Raw genomic sequence first — 25,565 nt, 5'->3', positions numbered from 1 at the left:
TGTTATATTGTACGTTCTTTGTCTCTTGTTGAGTGTATGTTGGGCTTTGACCCTGCGTATTTAAATCAAAGTATTTATATGATGGAGTGCTGGCCTTATCGTTGTATTATTAATGATCTTCTTGAATGATAATATTATAAAGGATTGAGAATAACGCAACATACTAGATGTATTCGTATAAAAGGCCTCCAACGCAAAATGCAAATAACATAGCATATAGTCAATGTGATGTATCATGAAATATATACCATAGTAATAAGATGAAGAACATTCATACAAATTAATCAGCCACTTAGTATTCTGTCATTTTATATTACCGCATAAATCAAAGGCATAGGTGAACACATTTATACATCAAGAATTAGCAAGATAGAATGTTCTCTTCGTAAATGCCTTTACAATTAATTGAAATGGGGAAGTATGTATTTTAAAATAATCTAATAATTCTAAAGAACAAAAGGACAAATAAGTTTATTTGTACATAATGCATTCATTTAGATGGACTTAAATGGTCCTATTATCCTATATAAGTGCAACTTATCTTCACGGTATAACTGTTCCGTTCTAAACACCACGGGAATAATCTAAAGTTTTTATCAATGTGCATGCGCTTTCCTCTCTAAATCAAAGAAGTGTGTCTTAAACCACAAAAAAAACGTCTTATTTTCCCTATAATGCAAATATATTGTTACATATCTTTCGAGTTTAACTCAGTTTTATATTGTTTAAAGTGAATAACATTTGAAAACCTATTAATGAATTCATGTACGTACATGTTGAGATGGACAGTCATTTCAGTCGGGTTTTTGACATCGAGAGGTACAGTTGTTTACTGCCAACAACGTCCACTAACAAGGCACAGCCAAAGCCTTATTCAAACAATAACTGTTTAACACCACTTACAAATGTAGATTTTCCATCATCGTCCACAGTTCACAGCGTTTAATTAAACTGTTGGGGATTTGTGCACGTAGTATATGTTCAGAGGACGTTTGCTCAAAGGATATCTTATTGGGTATTGTTGAATTTATACAGAAAAAACGCTTAACATGTACACGTTCAACACCTTCACATCTATAGCTCGTAGTTTAGAAGAGTAACATAAAATATCTGTCTTTTATGGTTGAAAGCAAGATTTCTCTTGAGTTTAAGAGCATTGAGAAGTTAGGCAAATACGATTGGAAACACATTCAATATATATATATATATATATATATATATATATATATATATATATACATTGTGTGTGTGACCGTATTAACACAAACGTTTCAGACATTTAAAGATTTAATACACTTAGTTAACTGTTCTGTGTTAATAAAGCTAACAATGTGTTATAATACGAGTCACTTCGATGTACTTTTAGTGTCGTATCTTAAATTGTATGTCAATGTACAATTATAGTTCAAATATTAATATATTCTCCCTTGGCGCTGTGATACATTGATGTGTTAAAACATGTTTGATTTCTTACATTAATTCTATGAAAACTGCAGGGACAAGCCAGGTATTCGAACATATCAAATTCAAATCATGTTAAGTGGCACAATGCCAAGACCCAAACTACAATGAACTAGAAATTCAAATATATAATAATCGCAATTCCGCGATGATATGCCGCGAACCAAATATGTTCACCAGTTGTATTTGTACGTATTTTGTATGCGTAAGTACCTTTATGAGTAAAGCGTTATCGACGAAAAAATAAATCTCTATTAGCTGGTATTCCTGGAAGGTATTCAATGCGAGGTAGTTTCCCAAAATAACTGCATGGAACTTTAGACAGAAATATAAAAATAAAATCAACATTATTTTTAAAACTATGGAGGAATCTGTAAATGAAATATGAAAATATAGCAGTTTTTGACGTCGATGAATTTTAAAATGTTTTAGTAATAATAAGTGCGTATGAACGTTTGCATAAACATATGTTGTTGTTTTTCTCCTTTTCTCCTATTAAAGCACGTTGCTTATTTTTTATATATAATTGAGCTTTAACTTGTTAAAAGATATTACACTGAAACTGACACAAGTTAAATGTCGCTCCTGGAAATCGGCGATACGGAGGCTCGAATCTGCAAACCCGGGGTTGACAGTAAATGTTAAATGTTTACGCGTGCATACTCAACTCGTTGTTTTCCTAATCCAGATCCGAGTGCTAAATATAATGGTATTATCGCATTTATCTGCCTTGACACGGTACTGCCAGGACCCGGGACCCAACTTTCGTTTTCGGTTTTATCAGAAATATCTAAAATATTTCAGCAATCCTATTCCTTTTGTATGGGGGATATGTGCATGGACTGTTAAAGTACAGATTCTGTCCTAATAACGTATCTTTTTTTATAAGAAATGATGTTGCATTTATGATCGGCTTCAAAAAGTGACGCGTCTGCATTAGATTAATTTTACTAGGACAATAACTGCCAAGGTTATTGAAAATAAACGTCAAGACCGCTGTGGACGGAACCTTCGATGATAATCTGCCGAGATCGATTATTGAGAAAAGCCGGGACTGTTGTGGCCGAGACATTAGTTGATAACTGAGAACTTTAGAACAGACACTCTTACCATGACTGCTTAGCGTTAACTTAGCTTATTCACTGAAATATATGTTCGTAGATGTCCGTGGCATATTGCATTGATAACTGCCGGTATCGCTTGGACCACTTTGGACGGAGCCTTTATTATACATATTGACTGAGGCAAGGAACAACTCGTGAAGTCCATTTAATGAATTTAATTAGCACATTATAATTAAACACAAATGGCAACCACGTTTCAGTTAAACAGATAGTCAGAAACTATTATACCTGATAAATAATAAACACAAATAGTATCAGCGTTTCACGTAATGAAATAAAAAAATCGGGAACAAGCCACATGTCATTAAAACCTGAAAAAACTTATTAAAGTAAACACAACCAAATAGTTCATTTTCTAGAGTCCCTTGTGTAAATTTAATTTAAACACCTACGTTATCTATTTAACCTGCAAATATACTTTAAAGCATGCATTAAATAGAACCCAATGTTCCATAACTGTTATACAATTGCAACCAATTATGACGATTATCGGGAAACTCATCCTTTTACTTCAACTTTATATATAAATATTTAGCAGGCTTGTAAAGGGATCCAATGAATATGATAAAAATATCGTTAAATGACTTCTATGGTGCATGTTCAGGTATTTTAACGCAGATGTCTACCTATGTATTTAAATTGCGTAAGTGTTCCGTATTCAGAAACTAATATTCGTTCTTTAAAGTTGTCTACATATACTTAAAGAATGTTTTTGATCTCAAATACGTAGGTAAGCTTATTCTTTTAAGCGTCTTTAAAGGAAACCTAATGAGTTTTGCAAGATTTGGAAGGTATCTGACTTGATTGACTCATTACTATGAAATCCGATCGACCTAAAAGTAGCGATGTTGTATATAAAACAAGTAAGTGAATTTTGAACATATTATATTCCACATCGATACACATTAATCATACAAATACATTCGATCGTAGAAGAAATCTTGTATGTCAACTCTAATTTAACTGAGTCAAAGATTGTTTATTTAACATAGGCAGAGTTATACAAAACATATCATCAAATCTATGTTTGGTGGGTCGTTTCGTATGATGTTGACACTTATCTTACTTTGAAATCCGATCAACTGATCGGGCAATAATCCGGGACAATGTATGAGATTTAATGTGAGTATATCATCGTTATTCTTTATCATTACAAAATATCACATAATCATTGTGAACATATTACATTATTTTACACTGTCCTATAGAACCGCTCACATCTGTTCGTCTCTTCCCTGATTGCATGATGTTATTATGATGTGGTGCCGCAAATTTGGCTCCTGCAGATACCGCTGCTATCCCCACGCCTGCCCCGACCACTGCTCCTCCAACAACCCCTTTGACCAAACCCTCGTAGTAGCCCTCGTTAGACGTCCGCTTTTATGTGGTTTCGGTTTCCTTTTTAAGCTTGTGTTTACTATCCTCTCTCGAGTATTCCTGTAAAAGTTCGCACAAATTACTTACTACTGGTCAATGTTTTGAAAACAAGGAAATTTTAATATATAGTTTAACTGTACAAAAGAGTTATTCCAAATCGTACAAATAAAGATTATCTGTTGGTTCAGTGTAAAGTTTGACAGCGCCCATTGGCTTCATTATAGCCCCTGTGCATCCCCTGGGCAAATTATTGGGTTAATTTGATAAGGTATCAAAACCTTTTATATTAATATTGCGTAGTACATTTTGCATTAACCCGACAGACCAGAAAGTCTAAACACATTGGCGGATAAAGTATGAAGCCAAGAAGACCGCCCGCAGGACGAGGAAACAAATTAAGACTTTCACAAATGGCTGTGTAACATCAATGACATCTGAAACGTAACACCACTTGAAATGTGAAGAAAACTATATACAACGTTTCCATGTCTCTGTGGTTGACATAAGTCACTGAAAGTTGTTCTTGTGTAAACATTGATGATGTGCGTGAAGTTAGCACCGTAGCACCGTATCACCATATCACCGCGGTGATGCGGTGCTAGCACCGTATCTCCATATATTGTCAGATCATTATATTAGTAGTATTAAGAGTCTTTTATTCCTGGATATGACACCTATAACACTGTGGGTGCAAGACCTAACCATAGGTCAAAGTTGCATGTGAATAACCTATGATTTTAGGCCGGCAATGCCGTATTTGAATATAGGCACATAATGGCTATTTGCCACATAGTCAGTAAAAAACCACGCCGAAACGTTGGTTTATAATTTAAAGTAAAGTATACATGTTATTTTTTTGTGTTACTCAATTAACCACATAGTCAGTAACTCATATATAGGGGAAACCTTAAAATCAGCGATGGGACCATAGCGATCAATGTCACCGTGTAGCCAAAACATGGCCATAGGTGATAGAACATGTTAATTTCCTAGGATTTCAGGCTGAATAGGCGGAATAAGGAGATGACATAGGTTCCAAATGACCATTTATCGCATAAAATGGTATAACTATGGTGCGGAAACCTCAAAATGAGCATGGAGACCATAACGACCTACGTCATCGTGTAGCCAAGGACTAGGCCTAGGTAATAGTATTTGTGAATATCCTAGGATTTTAGACAGGCTTTGCGGTAGAGGAACATAGAATAGACCCCCAATGTATATTTGCCGCATATTCATTAACTGGTTATGGCACGGACACTTTAAAACAAGCAAGGGGACCATATCGACCTATGTCACCATGTAGCCGAGACCTAGTCCTAGTTGATAGTACATATGAATAACCTAGGATTTTAAGCAGGCTATGCGAGATACGTACATGGAAAAGGCTCCCAATGCCTATGTGCCTCTTATAAATGATATGTAATGGTGCAAAAAACATAAAACGAGAAACGGGACCAATGCGACCTATGTCACCATGTAGCAGAGACCTAGTCCTAAGTGATAGTATATATGACTAACCTAGGATTTTATGCAGGCTATGCGAGATAGGGACTTAGAAAAGGCTCCCAATGTATATTTTCCTCATATCCATTACATGTTATGGTGCTGAAACCTTCAAACGAGCAAGGGGACCATAGCGCCCTATATCAGTGTGTATCTTAGACCTAGTCCTAGGTGATAGTACATATGAATTACCTAGGATTTTAGGTAGGCTATGAGTGATAGGGGCATGGAAAAGGCTCCCAATGGCTATTTCCCTCATATTCATTACATGTTATTGTGCAAACACCTTAAAACGAGCAAGGGGACCAAAGCGACCTATGTCAGCTCGTTACTTAGATCTTTTTCTAGGTGATAGTAAATATGCATTATCTAGGATTTTAGGCAGGCTATGCAATATAGGGACATGGGAAAGGCCCCTTATGGGGTACCATAGCGACCTATGCCAGTTCGTTGCTTAGACATATTCCTAGGTGATAGTACATATGAATTACCTAGGATTTTAGGCAGATTGTGACAGAAAGTGACATTTAAAAGGCTCCAAATGCCTATTTTTCCCTCATCTTCATTAAATACTATGGTGCAGAAACCTAAGATCGAGCAAGGGGACCATAGCGACCTATGTCAGCTCGTTGCTTGAATCTAGTCCTAGATGATAGTACATATGAATTACCTAGGATTTTAGGCAGGCTATGCGAGATAGGGACATAAAAAAATGCTCCCAATGCCAATTTGACTCACATTTATTACATGGTATGGTGCAGAAACCTTAAAATAATTAACGTGACCATACGTCACCATAGCGACCTTTGTCAGCTCGTTGCTCAGACCAAGTCCTAGGTGATAGTACATATGAATTACCTAAGGTTTTAGGCAGGCTATGCGATTAAGGGACATGGAAAAGGCTCCCAATACCTATTTGCCTCTTATTATTACATGTTATGGTGCATTAACCATAAAACGAGCAAGAGGACCATAGCGAACTATGTCAGCGTGTGGCTTAGACCTAGTCCTAGGTGATAGTTCATATGAATTACCTAGGATTTTAGGCAGGCTATACGAGATAGGGACATGGAAACGGCTCCCAATCCCTATTTGCCTCATATTCATTACATGTTATGGTGCAGAAACCTTAAAACGAGCAAGGGGACCACAGCGACCTATGTTAGCGTGTAGCTTAGACCTAGTCCTAGGTGATAGAACATAAGAATTACCTAGAATTTTTGGTAGGCTATGAGTGATAGGGGCATGGAAAAGGCTCCCAATGCCTATTTCCCTCATATTCATTACATGTTATTGTGCAAAAAAACTTAGAACGAGCAAGGGGACCAAACCGACCTATGCCAGTTCGTTGCTTAGACCTATTCCTAGGTGATAGTACATATGAATTATATAGGATTTTAGACAGATTGTGCGAGAAAGTGACATGGAAAAGCCTCCAAATGCCTATTTTTACCTCATATTCATTAAATGTTATTACATGGTATGGTGCAGAAACCATTAAATAATTAAGAGGAAGGGGACCATAGCGACCTATGTCAGCTCGTTGCTTAGACCTAGTCCTAGGTGATAGTACATATGAATTACCTAGGATTTTAGGCAGGCTATGCGATATAGGGACATGGAAAAGGCTCCCAATGCCTATTTGCCTCTTATTATTACAAGTTATGATGCATTAACCTTAAAACGAGCAAGGGAACCATAGCAAACTATGTCAGTGTGTGACTTAGATCTAGTCCTAGGTGATAGTACATATGAATTACCTAGGATTATAGGCAGGCTATACGAGATAGGAACATGGAAAAGGCACCCAATCCCTATATGTCTCATATTCATTACATGTTATGGTGCAGAAACCTTAAAATGAGCAGCGACCTATGTTAGCGTATAGCATAGACCTAATCCTAGGTGATAGAATATATGAATTACCTAGGAATTAAGATAGGCTCTGCGTGAAAGGGACATTGAAAATGCTCCAAATGCCTATTTTTACCTCATATTCAATAAATGTTATGGTGCAGAAACCTTAAACCGAGCAAGGGGACCATAGCGACCAATGTAAGCGTGTAGCTTAGACCTAATCCTAGGTGATAGAACATATCAATTACCTAGGATTTTAGGCAGGCTATGCGATATAGGGACATGGAAAAGGCTCCCAATGCCAATTTGCCTCATATTATTACATGTTATACATATGAATAACCTAGGATTTTAGGTATGCTATGCGAGATAGGGTCATGGAAAAGGCTCCCAATGCATATTTGATTCATATTATTTTCACGTTTTGGTGCGGTAACCTTAAAACGAGCAACGGGACCAAAGCGACTTATGTCACAATGTAGCAGAGACCTAGTCCTAGATAATAGTATACATGAATAACGTAAGATTTTAGGCAGGCTATGCGAGATTTGGACATTGAAAATGCCCGAAATGCCAATTTGGCTCTTATTCATTACATGTTATGTTACAAAAACCTTTATACGAGCAAGGGGACCATAGTGCCCTATGTCAGTGTGTAGCTTAGACCTAGTCCTAGGTGATAGTACATATGAATAACAAAGGATTTTAGGCTGGCTATACGAGATAGGGACATGGAAAATGCTCCACATGCCTAATTTGACTCATATTCATTGCACGTTATGGTTCAGAATCCTTACAACGAGCAAGGGGACCACAACGACCTATGTCACCGTGTAGCTTAGACCTAGTCCTAGGAGATAGTACATATGAATTATCTAGGATTTTAGGCAGATTGTGCGTGATAAGAACATGGGAAAGACTCAAAATGTCTAATTTTACCTCATATTCATCAAATGTTATGTTGCAAAAAAAAACTTAAACAAGCAAGGGGACCAAAGCGACCTATGTCAGCTCGTTGCTTAGACCTAGTCCTAGGTGATAGTAAATATGAATTATCTAGGATTTTAGGCAGGCTATGCGATATAGGGACATGGAAAAGGCCCCTTATACCTATTTGCCTCATATTCATTACATGTTATGGTTCAAAAACCTTAAAACGATCAAGGGGACCATAGCGGCCTATGTCAGCGTGTAGCTTAGACCTAGTCCTAGGTGATAGTATGTATAAATTACCTAGGATTTTAGGCAGATTGTGCGAGATAGGGACATGGAAAAGACTCCGAATGCCTATAGTTACCTCTTATTCATTAAATGTTATGGTGCAGAAACCTTAAAACGAGCAAAGGGACCATAGCGACCTATGGCAGGTCGTTGCTTAAACCTAATCTTAGGTGATAGTACATATGAATTACATAGGATTTAAGGCAGATTGTGCGAGAAAGTGATATGGAAAAGGCCCCAAATGGCTATTTTTAACTCATATTCATTAAATGTTACGGTGCAGAAACCTTAAAACGAGCAAGAGGACAATAGTGACCTATGTCAGCTCATATTCATCAAATGTTATGTTGCAAAAACCTTAAACAAGCAATGGGACCAAAGCGACCTATGTCAGCTCGTTGCTTAGACCTAGTCCTAGGTGATAGTAAATATGAATTATCTAGGATTTTAGGCAGGCTATGCAATATAGGGACATGGGAAAGGCCCCTTATGCCTATTTGCCTCATATTCATTACATGTTATGGTGCAGAAACCTTAAAACGAGCAAGGGGACCATAGCGACCTATGCCAGTTCGTTCCTTAGACATATTCCTAGGTGATAGTACATATGAATTACCTAGGATTTTAGGCAGATTGTGACAGAAAGTGACATGGAAAAGTCTCCAAATGCCTATTTTTCCCTCATCTTCATTAAATGTTATGGTGCAGAAACCTAAGATCGAGCAAGGGGACTATAGCGACCTATGTCAGCTCGTTGCTTGAACCTAGTCCTAGATGATAGTACATATGAATTACCTAGGATTTTAGGCAGGCTATGCGAGATAGGGACATAAAAAATGCTCCCAATGCCAATTTGACTCACATTTATTACATGGTATGGTGCAGAAACCTTAAAATAATTAAGGTGACCATACGTCACCATAGCGACCTTTGTCAGCTCGTTGCTCAGACCAAGTCCTAGGTGATAGTACATATGAATTACCTAGGGTTTTAGGCAGGCTATGCGATTTAGGGACATGGAAAAGGCTTCCAATACCTATTTGCCTCTTATTATTACATGTTATGGTGCATTAACCTTAAAACGAGCAAGGGGACCATAGCGAACTATGTCAGCGTGTGGCTTAGATCTAGTCCTAGGTGATAGTACATATGAATTACCTAGGATTATAGGCAGGCTATACGAGATAGGAACATGGAAAAGGCTCCCAATCCCTATATGTCTCATATTCATTACATGTTATGGTGCAGAAACCTTAAAATGAGCAGCGACCTATGTTAGCGTATAGCATAGACCTAATCCTAGGTGATAGAATATATGAATTACCTAGGAATTAAGAAAGGCTTTGCGAGAAAGGGACATGGAAAAGGCTCCAAATGCCTGTTTTACCTCATATTCAATAAATGTTATGGTGCAGAAACATTAAATCGAGCAAGGGGACCATAGCGACCTATGTAAGCGTGTAGCTTAGACCTAATCCTAGGTGATAGAACATATCAATTACCTAGGATTTTAGGCAGGCTATGCGATATAGGGACATGGAAAAGGCTCCCAATACCAATTTGCCTCATATTATTACATGTTATGGTGCATTAACCTTAAAACAAGCATGTGGACCATAGCGAACTATGTCAGCGTGTGGCTTAGACCTAGTCCTAGGTGAAAGTACATATGAATTAGTTAGGATTTTAGGCAGGCTATACGAGATAGGGACATGGAAAAGGATCCCAATGCCTATTTGTCTCATATTCATTGCATGTTATGGTGCGGAAACCTTAGAAGAGCATGGGGATCATATAGCCCTTTGTCATCATGTAGCCAAGACCTAGTCCTAGGTAATAGTACATATGAATAACCTAGGGTACCTTTTAGGTATGCTATGCGAGATAGGGACATGGAAAAGGCTCCCAATGTATATTTGATACATATTCTATACATGTTTTGGTGCAGAAACCTTAAAACAAGCAAGGGGACAATAGCGACCTATGTCACCATGTAGCAGAGACCGAGTCCTAGATGATAGTACATATGAATAACGTAAGATTTTCGGCAGGCTATGCGTGATAGGGACATGGTCAATGCTCTCAATGCCAAATTCATTAAATTTTATTGTGCAAAAACCTCAAAACGAGCTGACCTTTGTCAGCTTGCTGATTAGGCCTAGTCCTAGGTGATAGTACATATGAATTACCTATAATTTTAAGCAGGCTATGTGATATAGGGACATGGAAAATGGCCCCTTATGCCTATTTGCCTCATATTCATTAAATGTTATGGTGAAAAAACCTTAAAACGAGCAAGTGGACCATAGCGCCCTATGACAGTTCGTTGCGTAGACCTAGTCCTAGGTGATAGTATATATTAATTACCTAGGATTTTAGGCAGGCTATGCAAGATAGGGACATGGAAAAGGCTCCCATTTTCAATTTGCCTAATGTTCATTACATGTTATGGTGCAGAAACTTTAAAACGAGCAAGGGGACCATAGCAACCTATGTCAGCTTGTATCTTAGACCTAGTTCTAGGTGATAGTATTTATGAATTATCTAGGATTTAAGGCAGATTGTGCGATATAGAGACATGGAAAAGGCTCCCAATGCCTATTTTTACCTCATATTCATTAAAGGTTATGGTGCTGAAACCTTAAAACGAGCATGGGGACCACAGCGACTGATGTCAGCTCGTTGCTTAGACCTAATCCTATATGTTAATACATATGAATTACCCAGGATTTTAGGCAGGCTATGCGATATTGGGACATGGAAAATGCTCACAATGCCTATTTTACCTCATACTCAGTAAAGGTTATGGTGCAGAAACCTTGAAACAGACAAGGAGACCATACCGACCTATGTCAGCGTGTATCTTAGATCTAGTCCTAGGTGATAATGCATTTAAATTACCTAGGATTTTAGGCAGGCTATGCGAGATGGGGACATGGAAAAAGGGTCCCAATGCTCATTTGCTTCATATTCATTACATGTTTTGATGCAGAAAACTTAAAACAAGAAACGGGACCAAAGCGACCTATGTCATTGTTAAGCAGAAACCTAACCTTAGTTATGAATAACCTAGGATTTTAGGCAGGCTATGTGGGATGGTGACGCGGAAAAGGCTCCCAATGTCTATTTTACTCATATTCGTTATATGCTATGGTGCAGAAACCTTAAAACAAGAAACGGGACCATATCGACCTATTTCACCTTATAGACGAGACCTAGGTGATAGAATATATGAGTAACCTATTATTTTAGGCAGACAATGCGTGATAGGGACATGGAAAAGGCTCCATATTCCTATTTACGGCATAGTCATTAACTGGTTATGGCGCGGAAAAATTAAAACGATCAAGGGTACCATATCGACCTATGCCATAATGTAGTCGAGACCCAGTCCTAGGTCATAGTGCATATGAATAACCTAGGATATTAGGCATGCTATGCGAGTTGGGGACTAGGAAAATGCTCCCAATGGCTTTTGTCCTATATTCATTACATATTATGGTGCAGAAAACTTAAAACAAACGAGAAACGGGACCAAAGCGACCTATGTCATCGTTTAGCCGAAACCTAGTCTTAGGTGATATAACAGGATTTTAGGCAGGCTATGTGTGATGGGGACATGGAAAAGGCTCCCAATGTCTATTTGACACATATTCGTTACATGTTATGGTTCAGAAACCTTAAAACGGCAAACGGGACCATAGCAACCTATGTCACCTTAAAGACGATATCTTGTCATATGTGATACTTCATATGAATAACCTCGTATTGTAGGCATGCTATGCGAGATAGAGACATGGAAAATGCTCCCAATGCCTATTTGCCACATATTCATTACAAGTTATGGTGCGGAAACATTACAACGAGCAAGTGGACCATAACGACCTATGTCAGCGTGTAGCTAAGACCTAGTCCTAGGCAGGCTATGCAGGAAAGGGACATGGAAAGGCTACCAATGTCTATTTCCCTCATAATCTGGCATTGCGCGGAAACCCTTAAAACGAGTAAGGGGACTTACGTTACTAAGTAGACTTGACCTTTCCCAGATGATGGTTTATGTAAATATATAGGCAGGTTATGCGGGATAGGGAAATGAAAATGACTCCCAATTCCTATTTACCCAATATACAACTAAAACGGTGCGAATCCCTTAACACGAGCAAGCGCACGAAGGGACCTATGGCACTTTGTAGCCCAGACCTCGCTTTAAGTGATAACATCGCTGAATTACCAAGAATTTAAGGCAGGCTTCGAGGGAAAGGGGCATGAAATAAGCTCCAAATGCCTTCATTGCATTAATAACAAACAGCGAAAACATGAACACGAACACATATACCATAGCGACCCAAATCGCGACCTGGCCATACACGGTGAGTGAACATATGAATTGCATAGGAATTTATGCAGGCTATGCGGGATAGGGACACGAAATTTGCTCCTTATGGATATTTAGTTATTTATATTCTGGCATTGTTATAGTGCGGAAACCTTACAACACTCAAAGAGATCATAGCGACCTTAGTCACTGTGTAGCCGAGACTTTGCCCCAGATGATTCCATATGTGAATTAGTTAGGATTTAAGGCAGATTTTGCGGGAAATGGGCATTCAAAAGAATCCCAAGTACTATTTAGCCAATATACAACTTTTATAGTGCGATAACATTACAATGAGTAGTAACCTATGACACTTTGTAGCCAATATTTGGCTTGAAGTGATGGTATATGGATCAACCTAGGCAAGTTATGCTAGGCTAGATAGGGACATGAAAAATACTTCCAATGCCTACCTGGCATTACTAACATGTTATGGTGCGGAAACCTTTAAACGAGAAAGGAGACTATAGCGACCTATGTCACCGTTTAGCCGAGACCTGGCCATACTCGGTGTTGAAACATGAAAATATCCTATGCTATGCGGGATAGGGACATAAAATATGTCCAATATGCATATTAGTAATTTACCCGATATTCTTGCAGCGTTATTGTTTGTTATTGTGTGGAAACAATAAAACGTGCACTGCGACAATATGGACATCTGTCACTGTTCAGCCGAGACCTTGCACCAAATGATGGCATATATTTGAATAACCTAGGATTTTAGGCAAGTTATGCAGGATAGGACATGGTAAGACTCCCAATACCTAATATCCAATATACAACTGTTATGGTGCGATAACCTTAAAACAAGCAAGCTAACTATAGGGACCCTTGCCACTGTATAGCCGAGACTGGTTTAAGTTTATGGCATATGTGAATCACTTAGGATTGTAGGGTGATAATGCGGGATATGGACATGAAATAAGCTCCCAACACCTACCTGACCCACATACTTACCGTTTATGTTGCGGAATCCTTACAACGAACAAGGGTACCATATCGACCAATATCACAGTGTAACTGAGACCTGGCCCTTGGTTAGGTCTTATGTGAATAACTTCGGATTTTCGAAAGACTATTCGAGATAGGGACATACATTTATTTCTTAATGCGTGTTTAATGTGTGTATATAAAAGTGCCTGTCATAGGCAATTAAATAAATAAATAGGTCCAGCTTTTATTTGTATTTAGAGTTATTACGATGTCTACACCTTGTGTGATGGCCGTAAACAACAGTGCACTTTAATACGATTTGATATTTCCTAGGGATCACAACTTAGTCTTGATCCGTCTTCCCCTTGAAGCATAGTATATGCGGCATAAATAAATAAGGAGATTGGAGTGTTCTTACGCTATAATATCGCTATGTCTAAATTCAGTCTTGAACTGTGCACTTTGGTGTAATATTTGTTTATTTATATGGACATTAAACGTTAATTTTATGGCGTCACATTGGGAATGTGACGTCTTCCATGTTAACCGAAAATATGTTAACACCTAAACAAATGCGCGGCTAAAATAATTCTAAAACTGTGCATTTTGTAATACATACACAGGACAGAGGCTTGGAACTATCCCGGAATACGGTGAAGATGTTTGCCGTTACATAATGTCGTATCCCGGAGAGCAATGCTGATTTGTGATAAATGCATATTTATATACTTGATGTATGCTTATTAATGACAGGCTTTTATAAATTACCGCTTCAAATGGCCACATTCAGGTAAGGATACTAACACATTCATAAGTTTACAAAATGTTACCATATTTTTAAATATAATTCATTCAAGAATATATAGTATATATGTAGCATACGTTTATAGACCTAAACATAAAGATAATGTTACTTATCTTTATCTAAAAGTAAACATATTGGAAACTCAACAACACTGCTAAACGAAAAGCCCTCTTTTCCCCTGTAAGTAATCACTGTTTTCTCTCCTGCACCTCTTATACCATCCAAAATGCTACCCCTGTGTACCCTCCGTTAATACGGATGTTCGGTAGCAGTCAATCGTTTAGTCATCATTCGATTGTTCATCGTAAGATGCGAATCGGGGATTCCAAATTTCTATCTATAAGGCATTGAAGGTAAATTTCGGCAATATCTGTCTCTAAAAAATATAAAGCTGTTGTTTTTGTTAAACAGGTACTATGTTACGACTGTTTCTTATATAGGGCCAATTTAAATTCGAAACTGTGCTAGAAACACCCTACCTTTCAAATCTAAAGCTAAGCTTTAAAGCTGTACTCTCACAGATTGAACGTTTTGACACCTTTTTTTGTCTTGGAACGAGAATTTTTTTGCGTAAATATCTGCAAACTAATGGTAAAAGACTGCTGACTAAAGATCAGATCGCAGCTTTACATATTTCCGTCCCAAAATTGATGTTTTATGCATTTTTCTTAGTAACGGTTTAAGCCATAAAACATTAAATTTGGAATGGAAATATGAAGATCTGCGATCTGATTTTTTGTCAGCAGTCTTTAATCACTGGTAAGCAGATATTTACGCAATATTTTCCAATTCCAAGACAATTTTTTTTTTTTTAAATGGAAAAACGGTAAATCTGTGAGAGGGCAGCTTTAAACCTGATATCTGCAACCCGGTGTTAATCAATCTCCAACGCAGTGTTCTCAATAATTTTCATTTCATTTACCAAAATAACGTTTTTTTCTATTGACACGGGATTTTCATGTTGTGTGCTCAAACACCTTAGCGATGTATATTCATGTGTTCGTTCATTATGCTCAGAACACAGTTTCCCCAGATCAATGGCCTATGTGAGGTTGAAGTGATTCCAAATTCCTACCACTCTGGCAATATTCATGTTAATTGAACATAAACTCGTGAATGCCTCGAACATGAGCCATCACAGCATATTGAGGTATAAGGCAATGCTCACATATTAATAAGCTCAAACCAGACTTTTCCGAATACAATGGTATATTTGAGGTTGAAGAGATTCCAAATGCCGACCACTCTAGCATAGTGGCAATAGCCATGATAATTTTAAACAAACGTGTCAATGCCTAGAACATGAGCCATGAAAGAGTATTATTATTATCTATAGTTCACATTATAGGCCCTGAACCTAGTTATCATTACACTTTCTGTGAAGGACCTCTTAGTCGAATAATCGGGTCAGTTCGTCCCAAAAATGGCTTTTGCAGCAGAAAAGTCCAATTTTCGAGCTCTATTTTCGGCTATTCAGTACAACAGCTCCAGCGAAATAAAGTTGATCATAAAGTAAGCCTCGTGGCCTAGTTCATCCCTACACTTATCGTTATGTCCTCGAGGTAAAATTTTTGGGTCAGTTTGTCCCTATCCCGCATAGCCTGCCTAAAATCCTAGGGTATTCACATGTGCCATCACCTAGGCCCAGGTCTCGGCTACACAGTGACATAGGCCCCTATGGTCCCCTTGCTCGTTTCTGCGAGAACGAGCCTTACATGTATGGTAGGGGTCAGTAGGGCTTATATTGCCCATATACGCACAATGTTGGGCTAAGGACAGGGCCAGACTAAAATCCTCGTAGTATTAACAGTTTCCCCGAATGTATCACACCGCCAGGTAACCCTTGGATACAGTGCCATTGGTCCCCTTGCTCGTTTTTAAGGCATCCGCACCATAACATTGTCTGAATATGGGCCAAATTGGCATGGGGGATCGAGTTCATGTCCCTATCCCGCATAGCCTGCCTAAAATCCTACGGTATTCACATGTGCCATCACCTAGGGCCAGGTCTCGGCTACACAGTGACATAGGCCCCTATGGTCCCCTTGCTCGTTTCTGCGAGAACGAGCCTTACATGTATGGTAGGGGTCAGTAGGGCTTATATTGCCCATATACGCACAATGTTGGGCTAAGGACGGGGCCAGACTAAAATCCTCGTAGTATTAACAGTTTCCCCGAATGTATCACACCGCCAGGTAACCCTTGGATACAGTGCCATTGGTCCCCTTGCTCGTTTTTAAGGCATCCGCACCATAACAGTGTCTGAATATGGGCCAAATTGGCATGGGGGATCGAGTTCATGTCCCTATCCCGCATAGCCTGCCTATAATCCTAGGGTATTCACATGTGCCATCACCTAGGGCCAGGTCTCGGCTACACAGTGACATAGGCCCCTATGGTCCCCTTGCTCGTTTCTGCGAGAACGAGTCTTACATGTATGGTAGGGGTCAGTAGGGCTTATATTGCCCATATACGCACACTGTTGGGCTAAGGACGGGGCCAGACTAAAATCCTCGTAGTATTAACAGTTTCCCCGAATGTATCACACCGCCAGGTAACCCTTGGATACAGTGCCATTGGTCCCCTTGCTCGTTTTTAAGGCATCCGCACCATAACAGTGTCTGAATATGGGCCAAATTGGCATGGGGGATCGAGTTCATGTCCCTATCCCGCATAGCCTGCCTAAAATCCTAGGGTATTCACATGTGCCATCACCTAGGGCCAGGTCTCGGCTACACAGTGACATAGGCCCCTATGGTCCCCTTGCTCGTTTCTGCGAGAACGAGCCTTACATGTATGGTAGGGGTCAGTAGGGCTTATATTGCCCATATACGCACAATGTTGGGCTAAGGACGGGGCCAGACTAAAATCCTCGTAGTAATAACAGTTTCTCCGAATGTATCACACCGACATGTAACCCTTGGATACAGTGCCATTGGTCCCCTTGCTCGTTTTTAAGGCATCCGCACCATAACAGTGTCTAAATATGGGCCAAATTGGCATGGGGGATCGAGTTCATGTCCCTATCCCGCATAGCCTGCCTAAAATCCTAGAGTATTCACATGTGCCATCACCTAGGGCCAGGTCTCGGCTACACAGTGACATAGGCCCCTATGGTCCCCTTGCTCGTTTCTGCGAGAACGAGCCTTACATGTATGGTAGGGGTCAGTAGGGCTTATATTGCCCATATACGCACAATGTTGGGCTAAGGACGGGGCCAGACTAAAATCCTCGTAGTATTAACAGTTTCCCCGAATGTATCACACCGCCAGGTAACCCTTGGATACAGTGCCATTGGTCCCCTTGCTCGTTTTTAAGGCATCCGCACCATAGCAGTGTCTGAATATGGGCCAAATTGGCATGGGGGATCGAGTTCATGTCCCTATCCCGCATAGCCTGCCTAAAATCCTAGGGTATTCACATGTGCCATCACCTAGGGCCAGGTCTCGGCTACACAGTGACATAGGCCCCTATGGTCCCCTTGCTCGTTTCTGCGAGAACGAGCCTTACATGTATGGTAGGGGTCAGTAGGGCTTATATTGCCCATATACGCACAATGTTGGGCTAAGGACAGGGCCAGACTAAAATCCTCGTAGTATTAACAGTTTCCCCGAATGTATCACACCGCCAGGTAACCCTTGGATACAGTGCCATTGGTCCCCTTGCTCGTTTTTAAGGCATCCGCACCATAACAGTGTCTGAATATGGGCCAAATTGGCATGGGGGATCGAGTTCATGTCCCTATCCCGCATAGCCTGCCTAAAAACCTAGGGTATTCACATGTGCCATCACCTAGGGCCAGGTCTCGGCTACACAGTGACATAGGCCCCTATGGTCCCCTTGCTCGTTTCTGCGAGAACGAGCCTTACATGTATGGTAGGGGTCAGTAGGGCTTATATTGCCCATATACGCACAATGCTGGGCTAAGGACCGGGCCAGACTAAAATCCTCGTAGTATTAACAGTTTCCCCGAATGTATCACACCGCCAGGTAACCCTTGGATACAGTGTCATTGGTCCCCTTGCTCGTTTTTAAGGCATCCGCACCATAACAGTGTCTGAATATGGGCCAAATTGGCATGGGGGATCGAGTTCATGTCCCTATCCCGCATAGCCTGCCTAAAATCCTAGAGTATTCACATGTGCCATCACCTAGGGCCAGGTCTCGGCTACACAGTGACATAGGCCCCTATGGTCCCCTTGCTCGTTTCTGCGAGAACGAGCCTTACATGTATGGTAGGGGTCAGTAGGGCTTATATTGCCCATATACGCACAATGTTGGGCTAAGGACGGGGCCAGACTAAAATCCTCGTAGTATTAACAGTTTCCCCGAATGTATCACACCGCCAGGTAACCCTTGGATACAGTGCCATTGGTCCCCTTGCTCGTTTTTAAGGCATCCGCACCATAACAGTGTCTGAATATGGGCCAAATTGGCATCGGGGATCGAGTTCATGTCCCTATCCCGCATAGCCTGCCTAAAAACCTAGGGTATTCACATGTGCCATCACCTAGGGCCAGGTCTCGGCTACACAGTGACATAGGCCCCTATGGTCCCCTTGCTCGTTTCTGCGAGAACGAGCCTTACATGTATGGTAGGGGTCAGTAGGGCTTATATTGCCCATATACGCACAATGCTGGGCTAAGGACCGGGCCAGACTAAAATCCTCGTAGTATTAACAGTTTCCCCGAATGTATCACACCGCCAGGTAACCCTTGGATACAGTGCCATTGGTCCCCTTGCTCGTTTTTAAGGCATCCGCACCATAACAGTGTCTGAATATGGGCCAAATTGGCATGGGGGATCGAGTTCATGTCCCTATCCCGCATAGCCTGCCTAAAATCCTAGAGTATTCACATGTGCCATCACCTAGGGCCAGGTCTCGGCTACACAGTGACATAGGCCCCTATGGTCCCCTTGCTCGTTTCTGCGAGAACGAGCCTTACATGTATGGTAGGGGTCAGTAGGGCTTATATTGCCCATATACGCACAATGTTGGGCTAAGGACCGGGCCAGACTAAAATCCTCGTAGTATTAACAGTTTCCCCGAATGTATCACACCGCCAGGTAACCCTTGGATACAGTGCCATTGGTCCCCTTGCTCGTTTTTAAGGCATCCGCACCATAGCAGTGTCTGAATATGGGCCAAATTGGCATCGGGGATCGAGTTCATGTCCCTATCCCGCATAGCCTGCCTAAAATCCTAGGGTATTCACATGTGCCATCACCTAGGGACAGGTCTCGGCTACACAGTGACATAGGCCCCTATGGTCCCCTTGCTCGTTTCTGCGAGAACGAGCCTTACATGTATGGTAGGGGTCAGTAGGGCTTATATTGCCCATATACGCACAATGTTGGGCTAAGGACAGGGCCAGACTAAAATCCTCGTAGTATTAACAGTTTTCCCGAATGTATCACACCGCCAGGTAACCCTTGGATACAGTGCCATTGGTCCCCTTGCTCGTTTTTAAGGCATCCGCACCATAACAGTGTCTGAATATGGGCCAAATTGGCATGGGGGATCGAGTTCATGTCCCTATCCCGCATAGCCTGCCTAAAATCCTACGGTATTCACATGTGCCATCACCTAGGGCCAGGTCTCGGCTACACAGTGACATAGGCCCCTATGGTCCCCTTGCTCGTTTCTGCGAGAACGAGCCTTACATGTATGGTAGGGGTCAGTAGGGCTTATATTGCCCATATACGCACAATGTTGGGCTAAGGACGGGGCCAGACTAAAATCCTCGTAGTATTAACAGTTTCCCCGAATGTATCACACCGCCAGGTAACCCTTGGATACAGTGCCATTGGTCCCCTTGCTCGTTTTTAAGGCATCCGCACCATAACAGTGTCTGAATATGGGCCAAATTGGCATGGGGGATCGAGTTCATGTCCCTATCCCGCATAGCCTGCCTAAAATCCTAGGGTATTCACATGTGCCATCACCTAGGGCCAGGTCTCGGCTACACAGTGACATAGGCCCCTATGGTCCCCTTGCTCGTTTCTGCGAAAACGAGCCTTACATGTTTCTTCGAGAATATTGCATGTCCTCTTATTGTCTAGATTTTAATGGTGATACGGTGCTAGCACCGCATAACCGCGGTGATATGGGGATACGGTGCTATGGTGCTAACTTCACGCACATACATTGATGAGGGTTCGAAACAATAAGCTTATTAAAGGGTTAATAGTTTACCAAACTAAATGGAGTGTCGCAGACCATTTGTTTAAACCACTAATAATATAGGTTAAAATTTTATCTGCACAGCGAACAAGGGATTAAATGTTACCTTTGTTGATGAAAAGGATCTACAGAAATGTACAATACTTATGTAAAAAACTACAGAAACACGCTCAGTAGCCAAATTTCTAAACAAAGACCGGTTTAATGGCACTGGGTAAACGCCAAAGACACAAACAAACAAAATAATCACAAACATAATGAAATATAACATTCCTATGTAATATCCAATAAAAAGTTAAACATACGTACAAACATTAGTTACATGTCGAAAGATTTTATTTTAAGTTATAGTGTAAAATGTCCTTACTTTTATTCTCCGGAAACCAAGTTAACAGAATACGATTTAGCAAAAATCAATTTATCATCCGATGGCCAAAATAACTAAAGTAAATTGAGTACTGCGATATTTGACAATATATCATATATAGGGAAAGGATTTATCTTGAGGTAACATTTAACTGGTTCAAAAATTATGATGAACAATTTGATAATCAGAAATTATCACTGTTTTAACAATGTTATCTATTCGACATCGACGATACATTACGTAAATGTTCACATTTAATTGCATCGATAGTCCGATGTGTTGAAAAGTAATAAATTAATATTTGTACTAAATAATTAGAAAATAATATCAAACAATGCTCTTATCAAGTGTACTGCATCAGCAAAATATGAGCTCATGTTTTTAATCGTATAAATTGATGTTACTTTATTCAGGATTGTTGGGATAAGGGTGAAGTTGTGCACGCAAACTGGTTTAAACCCTTAGTAAATTTACATTTTAATGACCGTTCCAAGGCTGTACAATCCTTGATAAACATACTTAGTTTTATATATATATATATATATATATATATATATATATATATAAATATATATATATATATATATATATATTTATGCGAAAAGATACAGAAACAAGCTCAGTAGCAAAAATGTTCAAACATAAACCCGGTTTAATGGCACTCGGTAAACGCCAAAGACATAAAACAAAACATCACAAACAAGTAGCATTGAAGAGCAGCACAAAACTCCACAAGCAGCACAGTGCATACATACTATACATATATATATATATATATATTTATATATATATATATATAAATATATATATATATATATATAAATATATATATATATATATATATATATATATATATATATATATATATAAATATATATATATATATATATGTATAGTATGTATGCACTGTGCTGCTTGTGGAGTTTTGTGCTGCTCTTCAATGCTACTTGTTTGTGATGTTTTGTTTTATGTCTTTGGCGTTTACCGAGTGCCATTAAACCGGGTTTATGTTTGAACATTTTTGCTACTGAGCTTGTTTCTGTATCTTTTCGCATAAATATTGAGCAAACTATTAATCTTTGTAAATATATCAGGAACACGTCGCTGTTCGCTTAATGGAGGTTTGTTAAGTTAAAATGTTAAAAAGCACTAATTGATATTGGTCCGTAGTTAGTGATGATACAGGCGTCCGTTTGGTTTGATTTTTTCTCGGTACAAGACAGTTTAAAAAGTCAATTAAAGATGGTTTAATTATACCTCCAACGTGTAAATGTGTTTCAGAATTAATCATGAGCCATCTCCTACTCTACTAGAAATACGGCAAAAACCATAACACAGGCATTCCATATTACATTTAAGGTTTAAAATTCTCTTTATAACCCATTCGTCTCCCAAGAAATGCAGGCAACCCGGTATCATCACCCCTGCCTTCTGCAAACGGTTCAAAACGGTATGCTTGCTTCCTTAGACTGCATATTCACCTAATCAGACGCGAACCATCATTGCGGGTGTTCATTTGACCGCTCTTGGCCGACTTTTCATACTGTATAATTATGTAGTCATATATCTATTCACAATCTTACATTGAGGTCGCTGATATTTTGGTATGAAGAACTCTTAATAGAATAGGCACGTGCGGAATTTAGAGATTTCTGGAGACGGCAGACGACATCTTGCGATGATTTGATTTTAATGTTATTGCTTCAAGATATCATCGTCATCCACGTTACTGCCAGAACGCGTTGGTGCTCCCTGACATGAAAATCTCCCACGATGGCCATAATACAGCAGAAAGTTGAGTTAAAGACTCGCCTTGGGTGGGACCCGTTCGGTGAACATAATGCGGGTTATCTTTGGATCTGCGATGTAAAGTGTGTCTTTAAAGTCTGTCATTTCAACGCTGAAGACAACTACATAAACGTAGAAAAAGAGTTACTTAGAAGATACCTACATCGACCAAACGCAAAAAAAAACATGTACCGTTATGGCAACTTACTCTGGAGACAACCTATATAGCACAGATCAGGATATACCTCGCAGTGCGATCATTAAAACACACTTATTTTCTGCAGTTTGGCATTCGTCGGATATCCACGATCGACGCATTTCGTTACTCTCCATTCATGCAATGAATGCCAGAGAATGGTGTCAGTCGTGGGTATTCAGAGAGATTCTGAGATATCTAAATTATTATATGCATAATTTAAATAGACCCAGGTTTATTTCATTATTTTTGAATTAGTGTTTATGAAAGATTCTTCAATTTATAGTTTTACACTGAAGATCCGTGTTGATAGAGGAACCCACTGCGTAGGAGTTCAGCGCTGCATTCGACCTCCAGGGTATGGTTTTTATTCGGTTCTGTTTCCATTGTAAACAGTCAAAATTCGTTGGCACGATATCATCGTTGACACAAACTGGATTAAAACGACCGATTTTTGCCTTTAAAACTAACGGGGCAACTACTAAGCTTACTGTAAAAAGCTACTTCGAGAATTATTAGGCCACAATGGCTGTTGAGAGTTGACGAAAATAGCAAATAGGAGACGAGCTCGGCTCCCCGCAGAATCCGAATTCAGCTTTGTGAAAAAAATTACCAAATTAGAGTCTGAGTCCTCGCCATTGACATAGAGCCCGAACGCAAGCTGGCGACTCCAGCCAAATAGCCGGAATTATGTAAATGTGCTATCTATATGTTAAGTGCTGTGTTTATATTGTATGAGATTTGTTTATCTGTAACCCAATGTATGAAATATGCTTGTGTATTGTTTTCGTTTATATGTGTTTATATTTTTATTTCTATTGCGTAAATAAATCATAGAAAACGTAAAATTGTCGAGGTATTGTATGGAATGGTATTTAGGAAAATAATGCATTATGCTTGATGACATTTGTATTATGCTTGATGATATTCCCGTTTGAGTAATGAAACTTACAATATGCATTATGTCATGTCGTATTGCATGATGGCATTAGCATTCTGCATGTTGACATTCCAATCCTGTTTAGAACAATTTCAATTACACCGTTATGTACTAACTTCACTTTGTTTAAATGTCTGTGAATATCATTTAATGAATGCATCTTTTATTACAATCTACATAACTTCCTTATTTTTATCATAAAGTTCGAAATTTGACGAATCCGAATAGAAATACAAGTACGCACAATGCATCAATCACCAAGCATTATAGAACTATCCGAATGAAACAGACCAAATAAGACAAGCCGAATGATGCAAGCCAAATGAACTAACCATAATGCGGTTGCCAAGAAACAGGCATAACGAATTATGACAGCGTGGGGCGCTGTATGCATATTCATTTGTTTCCGTACATTTTCGGAGTGATCGTTCGTTTTGTCCGTACATGTTCGGAGTTTAACGAGTTATATACATTGCAGTTATTTCCCTTTGTTCTAAATTTGTCATAGCAATTAGTTTGCTGTATATTTATATTTCGGCTGAAAATATTCAACACTTATAAGAGTCTCATTTTCTGCATCTACTTATAGCATGGCATTCTCAACTACACCCATAACAAGGTCAAATGGATCAACAGTTGATACCAGAAATTCTACCGATTACAGATGTTACAAGGGACAGGATCTTGCATTTGGCCAATAATATTTCGAACCACCGCATGGAAAATGTTGAATATGAATTTGAGTCAATAATGTCTGTTTTGACCCAGCTGTCATATCATGTTGATGTTTCATTTGTTTTGGACAAAGTAAAAGATGCCTTTGACGCTATAATAACGAGTACTAATGGCAGTGAAGACAGTGCTGTTACTTATGGTACACCTGATTTGGTATATACGTCTAATAAAGGTAAAGCCTCCTTTAACATCCCAGAGGAAACACTTGTCTATTTTATCGAAAAGGGGTTTACTGTTAGACAAATGTCAGAGATGATAGGAGTCGGTGACAAAATAGTTGTATACCGAATGGCAGACTAAAATCTGTCAATAAGAGGTTCATACTCCTCGTTGTCTGACGAAGAACTCTAGACAATTGTTGGTAACAAAATTTCCGAATTCCCATCTGTTGGGTACAAGTCAATGCAGGGCCATTTGAGAGCTGATGGGATCAGAATTACTGAAGCAAGACTTACAAGAATCATGAGGGCTCAAGATCCACTGGGCGTATTACTTAGGAATGTTTTCTTCCAAACATATAGGATAAGGAGGAGGACATACTCTGTCAGGGCACCGATGTCGTTGTGGCATATTGGTACCAACCACAAACTCATCAGATTATAAATGTCTTAAATTTTAATTTTAATTTAAAAGAAATTAACAATTAATGATTATTTATAAAGTTAATCAATTTTATTTAATTGACTCAATATA

General features: G+C 39.4%; 1 protein-coding gene and 1 long non-coding RNA gene across 2 annotated transcripts in view; one reads left to right on the top strand and one right to left on the bottom strand.

Moving 5' to 3' along the window:
* Nucleotides 1-25,565, top strand: part of LOC128206291 (uncharacterized) — a 97,394-nt gene that overhangs the window by 5,392 nt on the left and 66,437 nt on the right. The window lies entirely within an intron of this gene.
* Nucleotides 3,454-21,314, bottom strand: LOC128206293 (uncharacterized). The gene is made up of 2 exons (XR_008256438.1): nucleotides 21,214-21,314; nucleotides 3,454-4,022 (listed from the first exon to the last, which is right to left on the bottom strand). It is a non-coding gene; the product is annotated as an uncharacterized LOC128206293 (long non-coding RNA).

The sequence above is a fragment of the Mya arenaria genome, chromosome 10 (genome assembly GCF_026914265.1).
Source record: "Mya arenaria isolate MELC-2E11 chromosome 10, ASM2691426v1".
Classification (NCBI taxonomy): domain Eukaryota; kingdom Metazoa; phylum Mollusca; class Bivalvia; order Myida; family Myidae; genus Mya; species Mya arenaria.
This window is presented reverse-complemented; position numbering and strand designations above follow the sequence as displayed.